Source organism: Alosa alosa, chromosome 8 (assembly GCF_017589495.1).
Source record: "Alosa alosa isolate M-15738 ecotype Scorff River chromosome 8, AALO_Geno_1.1, whole genome shotgun sequence".
Taxonomy (NCBI): domain Eukaryota; kingdom Metazoa; phylum Chordata; class Actinopteri; order Clupeiformes; family Clupeidae; genus Alosa; species Alosa alosa.
In genome coordinates, this window is record NC_063196.1 from 23,884,957 (window position 1) to 23,898,275 (window position 13,319).

Genomic DNA, 13,319 nt, shown 5'->3' on the forward strand with positions numbered 1-13,319 from the left:
AGGAAACCAGAATTGTTTGTGTGGACTGATGGTGAACTGTCAACTGTAAAACTAATAAACTTTATTTTACGGTTTGTAAAGGATGCAGTCCCGTCCTTTATTTGGCTAACGCAGGTAGGCCTACTAATCACCTTTACTTTCTTTGGTTGTAGGATAGTCCGTGATTCACATTAGTTTTGGCTATCACCGCAATTAGGCTACTAAGCGCCAAGGCTTACCCAAGTTCTAGGCTATTCTGTCATACATTTATAATATTGCTATAAAACCTTCCGTTAGTAACAGTCAATACGTTTGCCTGCATCAAATCAAATCGCGCATTTGCATTCAGTGTGCTACCATCGGCTTAACGTGAGTTCTAAGCGTCTTTATATATATATATCTGATTTCACTCGACTGAATGCATATATATGTTGTAAGACATGTAAAATAAATGAATGACACTGGCACTACGCACAAATTAATGTAGCCTAAACTTACACCGCACTTTCCTAATAACTTAAGTTCTCTTGCGTCACTGACAGTAGCTAGAATGCATTAAAAACACCGGAAAAACAGTGTTCAGTCCACCAAGTCATAAGCTATCGGCGCTGCGCTACCAGTTGTGATATTTATCTTACGGAGTGTAATGCGTAGGTAATGTCATGTATGAAAACTAGTATTGTTAGGCAATACTATAAGTGCAAAGCCAGGGCAGCTGAGGTGTGGCGATGACATCATCGATCACGCAAGCAGGATGTCGCGGTTTAAGCTGTCTAAACGAATTCAAGCGGGCTACGGTTTCAGATTTCTCCACTCTGGAACCAGGTTTCAGAAAAGTGCGGTTTCGGACAGTGCGTTTACAGGATTTGTTTGGACGCTCGGCCAAGACCAAGCAAAACCTCTGCGTTTAACCTAAAAAGCGTCTCCGTGTGGACGGGCCCTTACATTGAGTTTGCTCGTGAGAAAGAGGCATTGTTTGATCGGTGGTGTTTGTCAAGTGAGGTAGACAGTCAGGCAAAGTTGCGAGCTTTAATTCTTGTGGAGGAATTTAAAAACTGCTTGCCCGACATTGTAGCTACTTACCTTAATGAGCATAAAGTCGATTCTCTGCATGAAGCTGCTGTCCCAGCGGATGAATTTGTTTTGCCCCACCGTGTCTTCAAAGACTGGCATAAGCCTGTAGGTTCATCTCCAAAGTCCAGTTATGCTGCGGTCCATTCTTCCAGTAGTCAAGAGCAGGCCTGTTTTTATTGTAAGACGCCTGGGCACTTGGTGGCAGACTGTCCAGTGCTGAGAAAAAAACAAGCTGCTAAAGGCTTTGGGTTGAATAAAGCGTCTCCACATTCTGTGTCGCGCTGTCTGGAATTTTCAAGCGACATAGCGACAGGCTATGAACCTTTCCTTAGCGATGGTTTTGTGTCGTTGACAGGTGATCAAAATCTCACTCCCGTACGCATCTTGCGTGACACTGGTGCTGCAGAATCATTCATTTTGAAAGTGGTTTTGCCTTTGTCTGCAACAACGAAAGATGGCACCAGTGTATTAGTCCGTGGCTTTGAGATGGGTTTTACTGTTGTTCCACTTCACCAAATCATTTTAAAGTCAGCGTCCTATCCTGCAGAGGAGTTGCTTATATCTCGTGACTGTGCGTGTTCAGCTGTGCTCCATACCTGTCTCGCCTCTCCCCTAATCACTTTTAACCGTCATTACCAATTTGCAAATGATTGTGAATAACTACTCATCATGAGATGTACAGTATTTCGTAATATCTTTATTCTAAATATGTTTGATATTGTAATAGTGCAATTTGTAATGTTTTGCATGGATGTGCGCTGGTGTGCATTCATGAATGATAGAAGGATGGTGCGTGCACCTGCCAATATGACTGTTGACAATGCGCTCTTAAAATAACATATAAACAACTCGCCATAGACTTCTGACCAGGTGTACAATAGGTTTTTTTTTTTTTTTTTTTTTTTTTTTAGACAATGCACCAGGCTCCTCCCTAGGTTGTAAATTGCCACACCCCTGGGTGCAATGTTTAAAAAATAAATGTGCAAAATACCGAATTAAACTTTGCGCTGGTGGAAAATGAGTTTTACGCCATGCACTGGTGTGCAAAATACAGCCCTTAGTCTTTAGTAGCATATATAGGCTTTGCTAACAAATGCTTAGGCCCCGTTGATGTGGACTCTAAGTATAAGTATAAGCATAAGTATAAGTATATATACTCTTTTGATCCCGTGAGGGAAATTTGGTCTCTGCGTTTATCCCAATCCATGAATTAGTGGAACACACTCAGCACACAGTGAACACACAGTGAAGTGAAGCACACACTAATCCCGGCGCAGTGAGCTGCCTGCTACAAGAGCGGCGCTCTAAGAGCAATGAGGGGTTAGGTGCCTTGCTCAAGGGCACTTCAGCCGCTTCCTACTGGTCGGGGTTCAAACCGGCAACCCTCCGGTTACAAGTCCGAAGTGCTAACCAGTAAGCCACGGCTGCCCCAATCGGTTAGCCTTAGTATGCGGTTAGCCTTAGTATGTTCTTAATAATAATAATAATAATAATAATAATAATAATAATAATAATAATAAAGCTTTATTTGTATAGCACCTTTCATACACAGAATGCAGCTCAAAGTGCTTTACATTTGAAGCATGTAACACAATAATAGTCAGTCAGTCATTATCAATCACTTTTCTTTGCTGTTTATGTTATACTCAGCAACATATCAAAAATATAGAAAATGACGTCATAAGACTGGCAGCCTTAATCCTCTTACCCCCCACAAGCACGCCATATGGCAACTGTGGCAAGGAAAAACTCCCATATTCCAGGAAGAAACCTTGAGCAGAACCTGACTTAATAGGGGAGCCCATCTGCTTCTGGCTGGCTAAGCCCTCCAATAGTAGCAGATGTAGAATAATCTGAAAATGTAGTCTACAGGATAAGATGAGTTAACTAAAAGCTTTCCTGTACAGGTATGTTTTTTCAGATCTTTTTAAAAATATTTACTGAACTTCGCCTGCTTGATGTACAGAGGCAGGGTGTTCCATAGTTTGGGGGCATAATGGATAAACGCAGCTTCTCCACTTTGTTTGTGGAGCACTTTGGAACAATTAAAAGATTAGAATTGGATGATCTAAGTTTCCTTTGTGGTTGATAAGATATTAAAAGCTCAGAGATATATGAAGGTGCTATGCCATTCAGAGCTTTGTAAGTAATTAACATAACCTTAAAATCAATTCTATAGGAAATAGGGAGCCAGTGCAGTTCAGCCAACACAGGGGTGATGTGTTCTCTCTTCTTAGTCTTAGTTAAAAGTCTAGCCATAGTCTAGCCACATACTGTTCTTAGTATGTGTTGTGATTATGACACACAGCGACCAGAAGACTGGCAGCCATAACCCTTAGTATGGACTCTGAAGGCCACACCTGGGAATAGAAAAATACTGACCTATACTTGAAGGCATAGCCTGACGAGCCAGACCCACATTAAAATGTAGGGTCTGGGCACTCACCGTTGACAGTGCTCAGTCCAAGGGGCGGGATAATCGGTTGTCTTTTCAAATTCCCTCTGCACGCAATAGGACAGTGCTATGAGTCCCATGCGTTTTCCCACCAGCGGAGCTAGTTTGCTAGGTCAAACTTTTGCCAACTTAAAAAATACGTAACTTGTGTCACGCTATTCACCAACAGCAACATCCATCTTTGTTTTCAAGTAGCAGGGAATTCAAGCCAATGGGAATAGAGAAATACTGACCTATACTTGAAGGCATACAGTATGTAAACTTTGAAATCCAGCAGACGTTGTTGTTTTAGGATGAAATCACAGAGAAGGGACTTTGAACTGAGAGAGTTCACTTGTTCTCCACCACTTCGTCAAACATACAGTACATTTCACTCCCAAAATGATGGAGTGGAGTCGATATAGGGCCTTTAATATTTTGAGATTGTGAAAAGATGTTCATATGTGAATTCCATTCACTATTTTCAAAACAATCTTCGAAATTGATACTAGTGTTAATTTCGTCAGACGAGAGGGAAATATGTTAGTCAACAACCTTTTTTTTTTCATGACTAAGACAAGACGATGACGAGACAGCAGTAATGTCCTGAAACACTGACTAAGACTATCTTAAGATGCATTATTGTTGACGAAAAAAGACGAGACTAAAATGTTTTGCATGAAATAAAAACTAAGATAAAATCTCTCTTAATTTTCGTCTACAAAATGAGAAGACAGAATATCTAGCTGTTACGTTTTCAAAATATTCCGAATGAGTTCATACGCAACAGCTTTCCTGTAGGCTAGTCTACGTGCTGTTGCTGCAACCCTGTGGCTGCAACACGAAACTACATGGAACAAGAACACTGGAGATTTCTGCCAGAATTGGCAAGCTAACTACCTAAGCTACCACAATGCTACATACCCAGAAGTTGAAGCTTCTCTCATACAAATTAACATCCCCCAGAATGTCCATACGAAAATGTTCATCATGTAATGTCAACTATTTAACTAGTTAGACTGATGATGCAATGTTTGCTAGCAAGTAAGCTAATATGGAAAGTTAAGCTAGCAAGTTAGCTATGGCTAAGATGGAGAGTCTGTTTGGGGAATGTGTTGTGTTTGGGCGCATATCGCCATCTAGCGAGTCGGAGTAAAACATTAATACTTTGGTCTACGACAGTGTTTCTCAAACTTTTTCAGTTTCAGCACCACTTAACTAACCCTAGCTAAAAAAAAAAAGATTATACCTTCTTCAACAGTAGCCTATAATTAGTCTACACTATAGGCCTACTCACTGAACCACTTTGCTTATTGTGTGGATTCATACTGTATGATTTAAACTGGCATATCTTACATAGACAGTGTTGCAGAACTGTTTTTACATACAAGTTGGTTCAATATTGCAAACAACTCATCTGTATTATATTTTACCACGTCTGCTCGCGGACCACTTGGGATAGCTTGCGGACCACCAGTGATTCCCGGACCACACTTTGAGAAACACTGGTCTACGAATATGACAGTGGTCCATTCAAATCTTTTACGTCTATGGTCAAATCCCAGCCGAGCTATAACTGTAGCTCGACTTACCTGTGCATGTAAACATACTGACTGACAAAAATCAGAATGAGTAATTATAACAGACGAGTAGCCCTGTGGACACACAATATTGTTGGAAAATTGAGATGTGTGAAACACTATTTGACTCAAATGGTAATCAGAAATAATTTGTTATAAAAAAGAGACTAAAATGTGTTGACTAAAACTGACTAAGACCAAGATACCTTTAGTTTTCTTTTGACTAAAACTAGACTAAAATGACGAGACTTTTAGTCGACTAAAACTTGACTAACAAAAATTATATTTGAATGACTAAATATGACAAAGACTAAAAAGGACATTTCGTCACAAGACTAAGACTAGGACTAAATTAAAAATAGGTGACAAAATTAACACTAATTGATACATAAAAACAGACATAAATAGGTGTTTTCTTCACAGTAATACAAAAGCAATGTGTATGAATCATCATGTGTGTGGGGGACGTTTAAACCACCATATCATTTAGAATTCCACAGCCCTGGTGAAAATATATACATACAGGGTTCTTTTCTTTATTTCTACCTGAAGTCATACTCATTAAACAGCTACATATTTCACAAATATGTAGAGAGAACATGGGGAAAATAAATATCAAGAAGTCAATAACAACTTTTTATTGATCTTACTAATTCTCTCTCTCTCTCACACTCACTCACACAGGAGTCTTCACAGCTCCAATCAGAGGGGCTTACCATTTTGTTTTATTCATACGTGGCCATGCTTCAAGAGCTATAGCAGCCACTCTGTATAAAAACACAGAGGCGATTGTCAGTCCTTACAGCATCACAGGTGGAAGTACGATTCCCTCTAACGGAGCGTCTGTGCTGCTGGAGGTGGGAGATGAGGTCCAGTCGTGGCTCTATGATAATTCAGCCCACCACCACACCTCCTTCTCTGGCCACCTGCTCTTCCCCTTGTGAGGAGTCGGTCCTGAAGTGAATCAGACCTGTAGTATTCCATTGCTGTCCACACAATGGCCTGCCTTAGAAGCACAAATCTCAGTTATTTCTAAGAGACTAAGTGACGTATAGATTATGATTTCAAAGGGCTCGAATTAATATAATAATAATAAAGTCTGTGTAATGTTTAGTGTTTGTGTCCATGACCAGAGATCATGAATCAGACATATGTCTTACAAACAGTTAAGGCTTCCACCCAGGTGATTCTGTGAATGTGAAGATATTAAGTTCTTCTTTTGGCAGTTGCCAAACAGCTTTAGGTGCATTACTGCCAATTTCTGAATAGGATTGTGGGTCTGAATTCTACATCACTAAATTCTATGGAATAATGTTGTTTTCAAGCAATAAAAAAATACATCTAAAACATTGATCCCCAGAATTTCTTTGCAATGAATTGGTAACAATCAGATTTATCTTTACTTCTGCTAGCTGCTCTATAAGTGTTTGTCGTTCCTGATTGTAGGGCAATGTTCTATACCATCTTCTATATGGTTTCTTGATTGCCACACTCACAGTAACAAATACGTACTAGCACGCATGCACAAACACACACCCACACCCGCACACAAAAAAATAATTGCATGCAGGCAAGCAGGCACACACACACACGCACAAGCAAACATACACACACACATGCACAGAATCCCCCACACACACACACTCACAATTGAAAAACTCGCACACAGAGAAGCACACATATACACAAAAGCAAACGCACACATGCACACACTCATTTACATACACAAAAGTTGCAAGAGTAGGGGATGAAGTTAGCCTTACGCACGTGATTTTATTCACGCTGCTAGGCAGCCTGGATTCTATGGACTTCGTTTTCACCTCAACGAAGGAACCATTCACAGAATGGAGGGAGGGCAGCAAGACTATGACAACACACCGAAGCCGTTATGAGCTACGCACAGACGCATTTGATAGACATTCGTAGCGCCCAATAAACGGATCTGGGCATTCGTAAACCACGTTTCAAATATGAGAAAATGAATGTCTAGTTCCCAGACCGGTTTGGCGTTAGCCAAGCTTGGATGAAGTAGGAGATGGAGACAAATTGAGAAATGTGATTTATTTTTCCGGAGATAATATGCAGGACTGAGCGATTGTCATACTTTGTACCGCTTTGCGGTACATCTAGTTACACACTATTACAATATTATACACTATGTATAGCGCAACTTAAGTTTTCTAATTGAATGATTTGCAAATCGGGATAGTAAAATTCAATATCAATGCCATGAGCAGAGGTAGGTCTCTCAAAGTAGAGAGTCGAAAGGGTTCTATCTTAGAAGGGTTCTCTTGGTAAAGATGGGCTAAGAGACTGTAGACTGACGGAAATGTAAGCTACGACACATCAAGTTATATTCATGCACAAGCATTTGCCCACTTTCAGTGCTTCACGACGCTTAGTTGAAAATAAATGCATATTTCAGGGTAATGCACAACCAGTGCAAGGATTTTGTATTTAATTAGGTGTGCCCGACCGATAAATACGGATTTTGTATTTAATTAGGTGTGCCTGACCGATTTGAGGGCCGCTTGGGCCAAATATGTCAGGGCAAATTCTATGACCCACTCCGTCCCTGAAGAGCGGTGCCCCAACAAATCTAGCGAGAATCGCGAAACATTACCTTGTCAGTAGATATAGCCAGGCCCGGATCTAGGCTGCTCAGATTGGGAGGGCAAAAACATTTACACTACGCAACAAAACCGCTCAGTTTCTACAAATGCCTTACTTTTTACCTTAAAACCCTTATATAATAGCAAACATGACATATTACATAACTGTTAATCATATAACTGATTTTAATATTTACAGATATAGGCTATATTTAACATTTATTTTCTATGTGGCCTGTTATGAAATCATGTACAATTTAAGCACATTTCAGCTTTAAGAAACTCAAATAGTCTACATGCATGCTTAGCATTTTGTGATCATTAAGGCTACTTTGACAAACTCTTAGTCAGCTGATTTTAATATTTACAGATATAGTCTGAGCGAATTAGGGTTGAAGGTGGAAGTAAATACAGCAAAAGGATATTTGGTATCAATCGAACCATAAAATCATGCAGATTAAGAATTTCAGGTGCCTACAGCGCAGATTTGTACCATAAAAAAGATATACAGCTTTGACTGGACCATGGTATAATGATTATTGGGTCAAAAATCGTATATGATCACATATAGATATTAGCTGATATCTCCCATACTGGTAAAAGGATCTTTACCAAACTTGGTGTACTTACTCACCATAAGTTCTTGATGAAATTAGTAGGTGTTTAATGTCTTGGGGTCAAAGGTCAAGGTCTTGTGAGGTCATACTTGACATGCAATGTTTGTTTTATACCTCTCAAGCAGATTGAAGGATCCTCATTAAACCCAACCCAGTTAATTAAGCCTAAATTAACTGATAAGGCATTAAAGATCATAGGGTCACAGGTAGAGGTTAAAGGTCATGAGGCTATAGCTGGCTGAGGCATAGAATCAACTATCTGAAATGACATTTAAAAAGATTATGACATTTATTAAAGCAAAACAAACTTTATTTTCTGTATAAAAACAGTTGTTTCAACCTCCACATCTTATTTTAGTATTGTAGTATAGCCTCTCTGAAACCAGGGGAAATCAAAATAATTTGCTGTTTTAAAAATGCAAACATCTGTGTTAATACCTGTTTTAAAATAACTGTTTCAGTTCATAAATGATATTGGAGTAAAAAAAACAAAGTACTATTACATAACATTCAGTACATCAATAACAACATTGTAGTTCATTTAGACAAGCTGAATAGCAGAAGTTTTAGATTAAATCCAAATCATTTCTGTTAAACATCTGATAAACATTGTCATCTTGAGCTTTTACCTTCAACTTAAATTATAACGCCAGACAATCGATGTAAATGTCTATGTTGATAGAATAGTGTTGGAAATAAAAACAACCCTTGCATTGCATTGCAATAGTTATACTTTGTTCCCTGAAGTTGGTATTAGGCATATAAGCAACGGCAGCAGCAGACTGATATTACCTATGATTCTACTAGGTATTATGGTGGGTTTTCAGGATGTGAAGGGATATAATCATGGGTTTCATAAAGGTTTATACTATTGCATGGGTTTTCATGTTTTAGAAGAATGTAGTCATGAGTGTCATAAGTCTTAATGCCACTGCATTTGCTGTGAGCAAGGTGAGGTCATTGTATCCTGTGTAGGCCAAACCAACTGTCAGAGGAGTGGGGTGAGGGAAAAAGTGCTGGGGGTACCAGGATGAGAGGATCTCCGCCTTACATGGTTAGGGGAGAGTCAAGTCAAGTTACATAGGTTTGCATATAGTTTTATGCATGATGGGAAGATGGTTTCCACCAACGTAAACGACCCTGCTTGGTACTGATTGGTGAAGGGTGTTGATGGCTGGCACTTCTCCAGCTGAGGGGTATAAAATATAGTGTATAGCCATCCGTAGGGGAGATCTTGTCGGGGACCCCAGCTGATGACATCTCCTCCCTATTGCTTTGATGGTTGGTCTGAACTTTGGTTGGGCTGTACTATCATTGCAATACGGTGAATAAAGATCAACAGTCTTCGGAAAATCTTCTATCTACATTGTCTCCTTCGGATGCCTTGTTCCAGAGTGCTAAATTACTAAATAGTCAAGTGGTAATTGTTAATTGGACAATTGGATTTGGAAATGGACATTTTCTAGCCTGGAAAATCCAGACCCTGGTAATCTAGAAAGATTAAGGGTCTGGCCACGAACAATGTAATGGCCCAACTCGAGAGGCGGCACCAAGCATGCTTTTGAAAATCTCACTGCAAGCAATTGGATAACACTGGACCAATGTTTACTCTGAATGATTCCGGACTTCGACACAATTGGATAACACTATGACCAATGTTTACTGACCTCCAACGTTGCAGCGCTGTTGTCATCAGTTTAGCTCGCCTCTGGCCCGCATATATATCAGATACGCCAATTTGATTGGTTCCCCGGGATGCAAGGGGTAAAAGTAACGTGCATCATTGCTCATTCCATTGTGCTCTCTCGAGAACTCGCGACTAAATACTGATATTCATCCCAGGGGAAAATATTGCTTCTTACAACAGTCTCATCTTTCAGAAACAACTGCTATCCTAATACTTTGTGTCCCTTAATGTGCTTTGTAAGAAATTATAAGGTGGCTTAACTCATACAATTAAATTTTTTTTAGAGATTGACAAATTTGTATTTAATTATATTACTGATATCTACCGTCAAAATCTTCCAAAATATTTAGATATTATTTTTTACCCACCCCTAACTTAAACTGAACAGATAACAACGGACATGCCACATTACTAACATCAAAACTGGAAGATAATGCTAGTCTTCAGGGTCACAGAAATTGCCAGGAGAAAGTGGACAACACCTTGTTCATGAAGGGAAATAGCAAGGGCCACAGTTAATAGTCATACTAACTTATGGAAAGTCACAACAGCACAGAAAGCTATAATTTACAGCTGGAAGTAGCACTGCTTGTACTGTGGAAAGGACTGCATGGGCAATATTGAAAGAGATATTGGTCAGGTCATGACTATGCTAGTGGAAGTATTTCACTGTTATGTAACTGCTAAGCACATTTGCCTACAGTAATTGCAATCAGATTCTTGATTCTTATATACAAAGGAGGGGTATTAAACTCATTGTGCTGTAGATAGGGACTCCCCATGTAAAAAACAACCAAGTCTATGTTGTGCAACATAAAAAAATCACTATATTTACAGTATTTGAAGTGAACATGGCATGTTGATTAGCATGTGTCCACCGTCTATAACCTTGTATGTCGGGGTGAAACTGACCCTAACCTTTGACCCCATGGCCCTGAGTCCCTAAGTTCATCTAACTTGCATAGACAATAAATGTACTAGAGTTATTAAAGATCCATCAGTCTGCTTTGGAGATATGAACCAAATACTGCATGTGAGTTATTTGTGTGACCCCTTGTAACCTTGACCTTTGACCTCAAGACCTAAATTGTCTTGCCAGCTCTTTGACAACTTATAGTGGGTAAGTAGACCAAGTTTGATGAATATCTTTCAATTGGCTTCAGAGATATCAGCTAATATCAAGATGTACTAACATAAGTTTTTGGCCCAAAAATCATAGTGCCATGCTCCATTCAAAGCCCTATATATTTTTTTTTGGTACAAATCTGCGCTGTAGGCACCACAAATTTTTAATCTACAGAAAATTACGATTCAAATGATACCAAATATGCTTTTGCTGTATTTACTTCCACCTTTGACCCTTTTCTAGGCTAATTCGTTCAGACTAATATCTAGGCGATATTTGTAACATTTATTTTGTGTTTGGCCTGTTATGAAATCATGTATTGAACAATTTAAACACACTGTGAAACCTGAAGCCCAAAGTTGGAGACATGCATTTAGACATTGCTGCAAATGTAAAACCGGATTACTCTGGAATGGCTTTACAGGGGAATGCTTTGTATTCGGTAAGGTCTGCTGTTTCTTCTGATATATGGTTTGTCATGTGTTCGGGAAAAATTCGTAGTATTCCACCGAGACCGACCGCTGGATAGCCATAGGAGATGGGCGCAGAATGTAACATGAATAAATTACAGTTACTTTTCTCGCGAACCGTTTACCACAACAACTTGCGGCTAACATCGTTTAAAAGCTGAGAAAAGGCTCTTTCGTGTGATGTGATGCATGTAATATCTGTGTGAAGAGTAGGCTATCGGGAGTAGGCTAGTTCAGCAAAGGGTGGATTTGGACGCACTTTCTTTCTTGCCGTGCACTGTCATTCTCCACTGCGTAGGCCTATAGGCTAAATTAATTTGCGTTGTGAATGCTAAACTTAATTTGACAGGCCATAGACTAAATAAAAATCTCTAGTCGGATGCAAGGCAGAATATAGAAAGAAAGGGGCACCAAGGCCACAGTGGCCTGTGAACCTCCGATTTTCAAAGGGACGCGGCCAACGCAAGGGGCAATGACGTGGCCGCCGTAAAATTCCCACCCTGCTTATAACACAGTTAAGGAATGATGTTAACAAACTAACTGGCTAGATCACCTTAGAAAGCTAACGTGCATATTAGCTAAAAAGCAAGCCATATACAAAACGAGAATAATACAAACACTAACACTACAGTTAAAGGTTTTTATTTAAACCAGCAACAATAATTTATATTAAATCTAGTAGCCTATAACCTTTATGGAAATATAGCTAAGCCCTCTCTACTGAAGTATGAAACAGCAAGTGATGTACACAGTGTGGAATGGTAGGGGAACGCTGCTGTTCCAATGTTTATACTATCCAAGCAGCAAATCAGCACCCTTGAAATTCAGACGGGACGAATTAGAAAAGTGTGATTGGCAGATTCAATAGCTGTCAATTAAAATTTAACAATTAGGTGGGGCAGAAGAAATATTTGGGGCATTGCCCTCCCAGCCCTATTCTAGATCCGGCCATGGATATAGCTCTTTGGAGATAATAATCCAGTCACTAACCAATTCGTCTGCTGCAACTCCACCTTGTTCCTGGAAGTTAGCCTACGGGGACTATATTATTATGCCGGAATAAGAGTATAGTTCCATGTCAAATCAGCCAAGAAAATCACCACGTTTAATTTTCTGTTGGTCTTATTACACAGTTTTAAATAGGAAAATTACTGGAAATCTTTTAGTCACTTTTAAACGGGATGCTAGCAGGCAAGATACTAATGGTCTCATCCAATTCAATGATCTATGCTAGGTTGGAGCTAAAAGTGGTATCACCAGACTCAGAGAACGGCTGGATGAACTGGAGAAAGGTACAAATCAATAGACCTCTCCAGAATAAGTCCTGCCTCCGTAACTTCCGTATCCATCCAACTTCCGGGCGTTGATTGTCTATGAGAAATAACATGGCGTTTCGAAATATCATACCGGTAAAACATCTGTAGGTAGCAAAGTAGAAAAAGCTGGTGGGCAGATTGGCCTACACACTTCTGCCATCTAGTTTCCACTGGATTTTTTGATTGTCGGTGCCGTTTAAGTAGTATACTATAGACTAAACTACTTAAACGGCACCGAAAATAAAAAAAATCCAGTGGAAACTAGATGGCAGAAGTGTGTAGGCCAATCTGCCCAGCAGCTTTTTCTACTTTGTCACCTACAGAGTTTGACAGGTACGATCTTTCAAAACGGCATGTTATTTCCCATAGACATTTGATGACCGAAGGTTGGATGGATACGGAAGTTAGGAGGCGGGACTTATTC